Source organism: Nanorana parkeri, unplaced genomic scaffold, assembly GCF_000935625.1.
Source record: "Nanorana parkeri isolate BGI_ZX_2015 unplaced genomic scaffold, ASM93562v1 scaffold224, whole genome shotgun sequence".
Lineage (NCBI taxonomy): Eukaryota > Metazoa > Chordata > Amphibia > Anura > Dicroglossidae > Nanorana > Nanorana parkeri.
In genome coordinates, this window is record NW_017306492.1 from 18,185 (window position 1) to 30,370 (window position 12,186).

The window sequence follows — 12,186 nt, forward strand, 5'->3', positions numbered from 1 at the left end:
CCAAAAGCCCCACGCCCCAAGACCCCCCCCCCCCCCAATTTATGCATACACGCAAAGGGTTGAACTTGATGGACCTGTGTCTTTATTCAACCTCAAATACTATGTAACTTTGTAACTATGTAATTACACGGCCAGGGTTGAGGGGAAGAGCCTCTTGTCCTCATCGACATGGGGACAATGTGCTTTGCCAGGAAGCCCCCATGTTAAGGGCATATGACCAGTTATGGTGCAGGAGAGGGGGGCGGACGCTTTTTAGGGGCGGGGGGGCAGGCTTTTTTTTTTCCTTGCAGTTGGGGTCCCCCTTACATTCTTACCAGACCTAAAGGGTCTAGTATGGATAAGGAGGGGACTGCACATTGTTTTTTTGTTTATTTCAACGTTTTAACAACATGAATGTCATTCGAAAAAGATTTCGTATATTTCTGAAATTTCGGACGTTTGTTATCGAAAATTTGGATACGTTCAAGTTCGTTATTTCTCACATTTGGAAATTCAGATGCATCCGAATGTCCGAATATGCCGATATTCATCCGAATTTCAATTCGGAATGAAACAAATCGCACATGTCTACTAAATAGTGCAATCTAAAACAAAGCGCAGATAAGATTGCACTATTTAGTAGACATATTTATGTCTTGTTCAACATCGAATTATGTGTTAATAAAATTAGGGAAATTGTTTTATTTTTTTTAACACTGTGACAGACACACTGCGTCACCAACATTTTTTTATAGAAACAAACGGGTATGTCATTTTTATCAGGCTCCCCTAATTAGTAAGGAGGATTAAACAATTACTTTTTTTATTTATATAGTTAAGCCACACGTCATGAATGGAGCATTGCCGCACAAACTGATGTAGAACATTTCCTATGATGCAGATGGACCTGAGGTCCTGCCAAAAACTACGCATCACTGTTAGGAGGTCACTCCAATCTGCATTGATCCTCTTTAGCCGAATTTAGCTAATCTACCCAATGCAGCGCTGAAACGCCATCTATTTATAGCGCGGAGCCTTATCACGCGGCAGTTTTCTAGTCAATGAAACAAACTGCTTACGTGACAAAAACATTCTGACATTTCAGCATGGGCCGAGGTGACAACTGTCTCTGAATTTGAGGGGTGATCCAAAAAGTGGAACTAACCCTGTTTTTATTATTATTATTATTATATATATTTTGGGGAATATTTTTTATTAAGGAACAAAGAGAAAAAAAGAGACATTATGAAAATACTCACAACTGAATTGGAGGATAATCAGATAACATTCTAATGGTAGAGCAGGAGGTTACAGCAAAACATTGGATACGTTTTTGTTTCAATGTGACCGGTAAGGTAATAAAAGACTCCCAAAAATCAAAACATTTCTGTGCCCTCAATTCCTTCTGGAGTGCTGTTTCAATCAGATTAAAACAAAAGATGTAACAAAATTAAAAAGAAAACACTTTTTCTCTTTTGATTGATGTTCGTTTTAAAGCAGACCTTTTACCCCCTTTCCCAAAAATCCCATCAGTGTGCAGCTCTGCATGCTGATATGAAATTATCTTACATTCATTAAGTTAAACAAACATATTTTTATTTTACTTACAATTATTGTTTTTCCACTTCCTGGTCCTCTTGGGCATTAGTGATGTAATCGTGCCCAAGCATTGCATCCTGGGAAGGCTACACCAGCAGAGCATTGCTGGGAAATCTCATCTGTAATCTCTTGGGATTTCAGAGAAAGGCATTTTCCTCCCCTGAGATGATGTGCATGGTCACATGTCCTAGTCACATGTGCCAGGGTTCCAGGAAGTAAAGGGATATATTAACGCACCGCAATTGCTAAGAAACTTCTCCCCACGTTCTGGGGCGGGAGGGGGCGTGGCGGTGCATTGAATTTAATAGCACCGCTTCCACGCCCCCTTCCCCTGCCCGCAGTGCGATCGGACGCGTGGCAAGACTTTGCCAGCGTTCCGTTCCACTGCAAACGCAAAAAATAGGGCTTGCTCTATTTTTTGCATTTGCAGTGGAACGCAACGCTGGCAAAGTTTTGCCATGCGTCCGATCGCACTGCGGGCGGGGCGTGGAAGCGGTGCCATTGAATTCAATGCACCGCCACGCCCCCTCCCGCCGCAGAACGCAGGGGGAAGTTTCTTAGCGATCGCGGTGCGTTCGAGCAGCTACCGCTCTTGAACGCACACGCTTTCGGTGTGAACAAGCCCTTCAGGTGTCTTTGTTGTTATTTCAAAGATATGGGAAAAGGTCCTCTATAAAACAGCTAAAAAGAATTTTAAAAAATGTATTATACAGTTTATAATTACACTAAAATTATTTAAAAAAAATTAAAGTTATTCACAAATGAAATATTGGGACCTTTTTTAAATAATGTTTGCACATTTTTAAAATAAAAAAAAATTTAATGAACAAAACTAATAAAAGTGGAGTTAAAATTTTAATGGTTGAAAAATAGGAAAAAAATGAAAATCAGCAGAATAATAATAGCTAAGGAGAAATAAAGGGGAGGAGTACCTGAATTAGAACTGATTACATTCCCCTATGGGTTAATACGGGGTTAAATAGGAACAAATTGTATTAAAATACCTTTTTGTTTGCTTTTTAAAGTGAAATTAAAGTCAAAAGGTTGTTCAGCTATTTCAGAGAGGGTTTTAAGAGATTTCAAATGCTGATGAAACCACTTACAATGGATGCTGCTTCTTGATGTTTAAAAGTATTAGCTTGCTGTAGAATCAGCTGGTCCCCTGAGCACTGGTCCTTATATCCTGTTTTAGGGTGGCTCCTTTCCCTTGTAGGGCCCTATGGAGCCACCCTTGTGTGTGCTCGTAAGCTGTGTGTTCAGGGAAGCCGAGCTGAGAGCGTTGGAGCTGTTTGGAAACATGATGAGTGTAAGTGCTTGGGCAAAAATATAAAGAAATACTTTGATGGGGAATGCATATTTGTTTGATCTGGACTGAAACAGAGTAAATACTCATTGGATCTGAATGAAACAGAGTAAATACTATGTAATAATTAGGGATGCACCGATACCAATACTAGTATCAGTACCGATACAGAGTATTTGGGCGAGTACTCATACTCGCCCAAATGCTCCGATACCTTCCCCTATACATGAACCTCTGGTAAGAGGAAGGGGAACATGGAGCCAGCCTCGAGTGTGATCAGGAGGCTGGGCGGCGAGTAATGACCTGCCGCCCGGCTTCCTGATTGACCGGGAAGCTGGCTCCATGCTGATTGGCCGGGAAGCCGACTTCCGGCCAATCAGCATGGAGAAGCGGAAGCACCAGTATTGGTACTCTGTATCGGCGAACAGTGAAAGCAAAGTATTGGTGCTCGTACTCGATACCGAAAAAACAATATCAGTGCATCTGAACACTGTTAGGGCACTGTGAACACAGCCAAGAACTGCACAAACACAGGGATTTACAGGATTGTGTCATCTCTGAGCCGGCACCTCAGTCCAGGAAGTAGATGATGACCCTGGATGAGGCCTGAACAAAGATGGCTCCATCCTTCTGGAGAGAGAAGCAGATGGCAGCATTGTCAGGGGGAGTACTGTGATCTCAGTGAGAGGTAATACATATCTGGAAGTGCTGACACATTACTGACACATATATTACATAATATATAAATATACATCTGATTTTGGGTCCACTCGTTTAATTTAGGGAATTTCAGTCTCAGACAGTGAAGGTTCTTTGTTCCCCTCTTGAGAAGACCCGGCGGGAGGTGCTGAGAAGATCCAGCTGCGCTTCTTGTAAACAGGATCAAACGTTCCAAGTGTTATTGTTTTGCTTTGCGCCAGGAGACTGTTCTGGGCGTTGTAGGCAGGTCACCGTTATCACAACAATACTTTATTTCCCTCCCAAAGACTCCATCCAGCTGCAGCCTCCTAGAAACAAACGCTGGATGTGTCTCTCGGCTCCCAGGGGCCACAAGTAAGGTGGGGAAGCTGAAAAGGGAGCGCCGTCCCTCTCAGAGGAATGTGTCAAAAAATAAAACACCTGTGTGAGAAGCCTAAGATTGAAGCTGCTATGCCCCATCTCACAGGATACACATTTTTGACGTAAGGAATTTAAGCACAGATTCCAGTCAGAACTTTTTTCTTAGACTTGGGGGGTTGGGATGGTTTGGTTAGCCATTGTTGGCATACGTCTGAAAATTCTGGTTTACCTAGCTGTGTCTTGTTTCGATCATTTGAGTGTCAAGCATGCAGGAAATAAGTATCTTAATAAAGTGTAACACGAGTGGGCAAAGCAAAAATCACATTTATAACCTCTTGATCCTGCCAGCAGATGCTTTATTTTTCCACTTTTCCCTGTATCCGGGTGACAACGCAGTTCGTTCTGCAGCGAAAACACACAGCAGTGTTGCCACCTTATGGACAAGCAGCCTTAGATGGGCAACGAACTAATGAAACACCAACTCCAGCGAATACCTTTTAAGTGGTTACATCCACGTTTTATGTCCTTTAGAAAAAATGAAGGAATGAAGGTATGAAGGTGTAGGGATATACAGGGGGGAAAAACAAATATCTCTGTGTTAATGCTGCTGACAGACTGCAGGATATACTGTACTTCACTTTTGATTTTGCATGCAGTTCATTTTAAAGAAGAACTCTGGGAATGTATAAAAAAGTACCCTTTAAGTGTAGCTGCCTGGCACTGCAGGGGTTAAGCGCTTGTTTTGTCTAAGGGGGTCAAATAAAACAGAAATACTCACCCGATCCTCGGTCCTGTGGCGGCCAGCATTCACCTCTCCCCCCCTCTGCTCTGACTATAGAATATCCCTTGGCATCCTCACATCTAATGCAGGTTAATGGACCTGCATGCAATGGACCACCTGAGCCCAGGAGAAAAAGCTGTGGGGACATGTCTAGCAGCTTGACAGGACCGAGGATCAGGTGAGTTAAACAGCTTTATTAGAGCCCCCTTAGACACAACGAACACTTAACCCTTTCAGAGCGGGGGGAAAGCCCCACTACAAGGGTAGGTTTTTTTCAATTGCCGGAGTTCTTCTTAATGTTTAATATAAAGGAAAGCATTGAAGCCAAAGCATCAGCATTCTCAAAAGCCTGAAATGGTAGTTTACATAATTTCAGTTGTATTTTAAGGGGAAACGACAAATTATATTTAATTTTTTTACCAGTTTATCAGATATTTTTTGTATAATATTATTAACTTAAAATACATCTTTAAAGCAGGAAGCTTCCGTCATACACTGGATGGGGTGCATGGGGGGACATTCTAATTGGAAGCCCAAATATTGGAAGAGCAATCTAATGCTGGCTGTACACCAGTTGCTCCATTGTATGTGCGGCCATGAATGAGCCCGAAATGTTATTCAGTTGGGGTTTACATCTACTTTTGGAGAGAGAAATGTCTACTACTGTTGTACACTAGATGGCGCTCTCATTCCACCCAGTGAAAATGTAACCTCTGAATTATGATGACATAAATGTAGCATCCATTGTTTTACCATGTGTAAAGTCTGAATGGTGAGAACAGGGTGAAGGAGAACAAAGCTTTTCAAATAAAACTAAAAAGGATGCACTGCGGCCCAAAATGCTCTTTTTTTGCAACGTGCCCCAAAAGAATCCCTTTTATGGTATATGTGTAGTGCTGACGTATTCGCTGGCACTCATAGAGCCATTCACATCAGTTCCTAATACAAAGGACCTTACATTCTATTATCTACATTACAATCTACATTACAAACACATAGATACTAGAAACTAATCTGGGTTCATGTGTACCTAAATTATTGATAAGATCTTTTACTACAAAAATCTGAACTTTTTAAAGGAGAACTATGGGGTCAGTGCTTTTCCCCATAGTTCTCCTTAGGGTAACAGGAGGACACAAACTAGTGTCCTCCCGTCACCCTAGGCTCAGTATACAGCTCGCGGTATACGGAGACGCCGGAGCGGATCCCGACATCGATGTCGAGATCTGCCCAGCTGCGAGAGTGACAGCTGGCTCTGCCTATCTAAAGGCAGAGCCGCCCCCTCCCCCGTCCGTTCCGCCAGTCAGCGTTGGCGGTTCGGAGCGGGCAGAGGGGAATCCAGAGAGCCGTGACAGGATTGAGAGGTGAGCGAAACCAAAACCTTGAGTTCCGGTGCGTTTGAAACTCATTTCATGTAATGCTTTTCTTTGACTGAAAGCATATCTAGGCGTCCAGCAACGTCTAGGTAGCTTCAGTCTAGGTCAGTTTACCCAAAATAGAAATGTCTGCTTTATATTATTGAGGAGATATTTGTGGTCCAAATCTGGAGAGCAGCCTAAGGTGACAATGCTGCTCCTCCATAGATACAGTACAGTAAGTGGTGTCACCCTAGTACAGGAAGTATGTTACTGGCAGGGTCAAGAGGTGATAATAAAGAAAAAAGAGCCTGTAAAAAAGAAAACTAATGCAACCACCACATCTAAGGACTGGAATATATTACATTTTTATTTTTGGTTTTGGATACAATTAAAAATCGAATTCCAGCTATGAAAAAATGTTATGGATCCCTCCCACACTGTATAAAAAAAATATTCCCTCTTCACGCTCCAGAGCTGTCTGCAACTTCTTCCTTGGTCCAGCGTCCTCTTCATGGTAGACCAACACTGGTGTCATTCTGCCCATTTCTTGTGAGCCCGTCGTTCACACGTTCCCTTAGGGGGCGCATCATCACGCAGGCTGGGCGCATAGTACTCCAGGACTGAGCAGCACTCCCATCGCTCAGTCCTGGAAGAATGCCACCGGAGCAAGAGAAGGAGCCTGCCATGACGTCATCCAACCGGCCAGAAGACTTCAAGGAAAAATGTATGCATTGGGTTTTTTTTTGTTTTTTTGTTAAATACCAGTGGACGGTTTAAGGGTAGGAGGAGGTGAAGTTCCGCTTTAAGCCTCGGCTACCTTATAAAAGTCTGTGGATGTACAGGAGAAGAGCGCTCTCCAATATGGATCCCAACACTCGCCTAAGCTCACGGTTATGTTATAATTACTGGCTATACAGTTTACAATGGGATAATATGAAAGTCCCTCCGCTCCCACTCTTTCCTCCCAGTCACTGTTTACACCTCTGACTCACTTCTGGAACAAGATAAGACGTTTTTGCAATGCTTTTAACTTGGATAAAAGAAGGCACAGAAGCGTTTACAGCCATTCAACCGGAGGAATCTGCACAATCAGCAGCAGCTTCTGGACACATTGAAGGCAACTCATTGTATCCCATTTATCAGTATGATTTCCACAGGAACGGTCTGTGCTACCCGACCACCACAAACCAGATTCAATCATGAGAAAAGCAGTTCAAGAATAAAAAGCCGACATGTGATTGGCTTAAGTATGGCAATACAGATGGTTCTTATAACTAAACTCTAGGCCAGGGGTAATGTCCAAAGAAGCACCAGAAACTCACCGCTCCAATTCCACCTCTGACTGTCGGTTGATATGTTTGCCGGATGCAAACATATCCTTTGATAATTCCTTGTACAATCAGCCGCACAAGAAGCGGTATCCATAAAAGTCCAACTTTATTGTAATAATTTTCAGATAAAAATCAAACGTAGTACAGCAAACACCTCACCGTGGTATCTGTCCCACACCAACACCTCTCGCGTTTCACCACCTGGGCTTAATCATAGAGGCCAGGGGTAGGCAAACTCAGGACCTTCAGCTGGGGAGCAACTACAACTGCCATTAGGGAATTCCAAGACTCTAAAGGTGCCCATACACCTTACGATTATCGGACGAAACTTTTCGTCCGATGATCGAATAGTCGTACGATTTTCGTACGGCAGCCCCATCCTGCCCCGATGATCGCAAGATTAATTTAGCCGTAATTAACAAAAAGCACCTGGACGAAATGCGGTAATTGATTTGCCGTATTTTCGTTAGCGCAAGCGCAGTGTAGATCGTACGACTTTTGACGGACGGAGACGTCAGCAACCTTACGACAATCGTACGATCTAGCAAAGTTTTCAAACATGCTTGACCGTCAAAAGTCGTACGATTGTACAGTAATGTCGGTCGGACACTGCAATGCACACATACGATTATCGGACGAAAAGTCGATCGCATACGAAAATCGTCCGATAATCGTAAGGTGTATGGGCACCTTAACAGCCACAGACATGAGTCCCAGAGGCAGATGCATGTTGGTACTTTTACCACAGCTGGAGGGCCAGAGGTTGCCTACCCCTGTCAAGGGTGACAACACTGCTTCTCTATAGATCCAGAATGGTACGTGATTGTTGTCATTGTAGGTAGGCTACAAAATCTGTAACTGGTTGAATCACCAGAAAAAAAAGGGGCGAAAAAGCCTGAAGAATAGAAAATAATGCAGCTGCTACGTCAATGGCCAGATTTCTTTGCACTTAACAGATATAACAAAATGTTTTCAATCATATATTTAAAAGAGAACTATGGGGTAAGTGTTTTTCCCCATAGTTCTCTTAAGGGTTATGGGAGGACATATACTAGCCCCCTCCCCGTCTGTTCCCCCAGTCAGCACTGGGGGATCGGAGAGGGGGGGAAACCCTGCAGGGAGCCGTGACTGACAGTCACGGCTCTCTGCAGGAAGAAAATCGAGAAGTGAGCGAGCGATGCTACGAGTTTGCTTACTTCCCGATCTATTGAGCCGACGTGTGACCGTTTCATTGTCACACGTCGGCTTGAACTATGAGCATGAGTGAAAATCACTCACCTCATAGTTCTCCTTTAAGAGACCAAAAGAGAGCAAATAAAAGAGACGCTAGGCACAAAGCAGGCAGCCACTGCTGTGCTCCCTTTCTCTCTCCAGCTAACCCACAGTGCTCTGGGAAAACATTGCCATGTATTAAATGTTTGTTAGAAAATAATGATTGTATATAGAAAGGGAAAATAATCAAAAATAAAACAACTGTTTAAAAAAATAAACCTAAAAAATAAAATAAAAACCTTTTAATATATACGGTGGCAACATTGATGATCAAAATTTAGCCTAGAATGCAATTCCATAGTTGGTCAGTCTTGGGATGTTTCCAGAAATAAACATGTCCAATATATACTGTGAGGGGAATTTATCAAAACCGGAGCAGACAAAAACTGGAGCAGATGTGCGTGGCAACCAATAAGTATCTCTTTTTCATTTTCAAATCTTATCTGAACAAACTTAAAAGAGAAGCTGATAGGTTGCCATGCACAGCTGCACCAGTTTTGATAAATTCCCCCCTCAATCTTCAAAGCCTGGGACTCCTGGACTGGCGATTATAATAGAAGGATTATAGCTAGGGTTGCCACCTGTCCAGGATTCAACCAGACAGTTCGGGTTTTGAATGCTGTGTCCAGGTTTCATGACAGCAAAAACCTGGACACAAGATGTCAGGCAGACAGGGGCAACCAAAGTTAAGATTGGCGCTACTGCAACCCCCCTCCCCCCACTGTGATATTTACATATGAATGGGTGGCGCTATTTACATATGAACAAGCCACGACTCATTCTCCCAAAAAACTGTCTGCGTGTCGTTACAGTGTTCGGGTTTCGCTTGAAGAAAAGGTGGCAACCCTAATTACAGCTGACCACACATTTCATATTTTAAAGATACATTTGTTGTTCATTGGGTAAATATTTGACTAATTTGGATTATTCATGACTAATATAAGACTTGAATGAGCAGCTTCCACAATGACGCCTTACGATTGATCATGGACGTACAGTGCCGGATAATTGCTCTGTCTCCTCTTTGACCTGAGCAGCGAGGAAGGTGCTAACAATATTGTCCAGGATTGTCACAGCGACATTTTCCATGTGTTCACCCGTGGGGAATTTCCCGTCATTCCCTTACTTGCAAAGCTGAAATTTCTGTTTAAGTGCTGATGACTTGCTGCGCTAAGTGGCCCTGTCATCTCCTGGGTGTGCTGGGTTATGACTTGATTAAATAATACATCACCTTAGTGGGTAGTAGAGTCATTTGCCCCACAGCAGGACAGGAAACCTTTCGCATAAGTCCAGCTTCGCTGCTAGCATACTTGCTCCCAGGCAATTAGAGGAGGAGGATGAGGATGACTGATCATATGAGTTTGCAAACGCATCAGCGGTAGCAGCAGGTATTGTTTTTGTTGTGATGGGACTCATTTAAAGTGCCAGTACATTTGAAACAGATATTTTGCTTGTAGATATTTGTGAAATGAGTAAGCTAACACTTTTTTTAAGCACAACACCCCTTCCCTCCTCACGCCACCACCACAATGTTTGGCATCTAGTACATGTGCACACGGAGGCCTCCGGAGTAATGGAAACAGTAAACTTGGCATCAACGTTGGATTGTACACCTGTGTATATTCATTTGTTTTAGCAATACGCCATTTATTTTAGTATAGGTTTGTAGATACAAATATATTTTGTTTACTTTGTTATTAGAGAGAAAGAGAGAGAGAGGCTGGTAGCATTGTGAATGGAGTATATGTATCATCTAGGTCTCTCACATACACATGGTAAAGGGCTCCAGTGTTTGTGTCTGATAGGGAGAAAACAAACAGCCGGAGCTCTCTCTCTCTCTCTCAGGCTGGGCACACACCTTACAACCGCACACACCTTACAACCATCGCAAGACTTTTGTCTTGCGATGGTTGTAAGGTACTTAAAAAAACGTACGATCTGCCTATCTTGCATAGGCAGATCGTACTTGCGATGATCGCAAGCCACGCCCCCTGAGGGGCGGGCTTCCGATGACCGCAATGCCGAACGGGCAGTGTGCGCTTGCGCACACCGGCCCGTACGGCTGTTATCGTATGGACATGCCACAAACCCGCCGAACATCGTACGATGCTCGGCGGGTTTTCGAACATGTCCGTAAGTTTAAAGTCGTGCGACCTTACAGTAGTAGAGGTCGCACGGCTTCCACACACCTTACGATAATCGTACGATCGCGGGATTTCCCGCGATTATCGTAAGGTGTGTGGGGACCTTTAGTTAGTGGCTCAGACAACCAGATTTTTGTCTTGTGCTTTGGACTTGCTCGACAAAATACTCCTGTATTAAAACTGTGTTTATTTGCTGCCTTGTTGATGGAAAGTGCAGGACAAAACTGCTTGGATGCTTCTGTCTTGCCACCCTACCCCACAGCCCAGACATATAAAGAAAGTGTATCATAAACAATTGCCAAGGTTTTTTTTAAATAAAATACGATTTTCAAGAACTTTTTTAATCATTTTTTCCCCACCTCAGTTCTGCTGATCTATTCCAGATTATTTCAGTCACTTCCTGTCAACATGCACTATCTCCAACATTGGCTACATTTCATTGCTCTGGAGTTCTGTCGAGAACGCCGACCCAGTCGAATGTGCCGGCCTCACCGTCTGCGCTTGCGCACACACTGGGATTAACTTGGAAACAGGGATTTATTTACAAAATAATAATTGCCCATTTTTTATTGTGACCGTTGATAATATGCCATCCATGGCTGTAAATGATGGATGGCATTTTATGCACATTAACAATTAATATCGTAAGCAATTACAAAATAATGTAATTGCTTACGACAGGGGCGTAACTAGAAATCACAGGGCCTCATAGCAAAATCGTGTTAAGCCCTCTTACCTGTCTGCCAGATTCTCTGTCCGCCTCCTTCTCCTCCACGATCTCTTGCGGGCCCCGCCTCCTCCGTCACTGGGCCCCACCTCCTCGATCGCCGGGCCCACCTCCCCCATCGCTAACACCCGCCTCCTCAATCGCTGTGCCCGCCTCCCCATAGCTAAGACCCTTCTCCTCTATCGCTGGGCCCCGCCTCCTCCATCGCTGCAGACGACGGGCCTAGCCACCTCCTCCGAAGCTGCTGGTTGTCACCGACTCAGCAGCGGTTGTGAGGAGGTACGCGCCGCTGCACATGCGAATAGCAGCGTGTTTCTCCTCACAGCCGCCAGTGACAGCCAGCAGCCTGAAATGCCATAGCGACCCAGGCGGCCCGCACGGCATCAGGGGGATGTCCTGGCCACGCCCCCTGTGCCCCGGGGCCCCATATCTGGGTTGCTATGGTGATTGTTACGCCACTGGCTTACGATGTTAATTGTGAATGTGCATAAAATGGCATTCATCATTTACTGCCATGGATGGCAGTAAATGATGGATGCCACAATTAACAATTAGTTAAATGGATGGATGTCACAATTAACAATTAGAAATGAATGCTTTGTAAATAAATCCCTATTTCCGAGTCAATCCTGG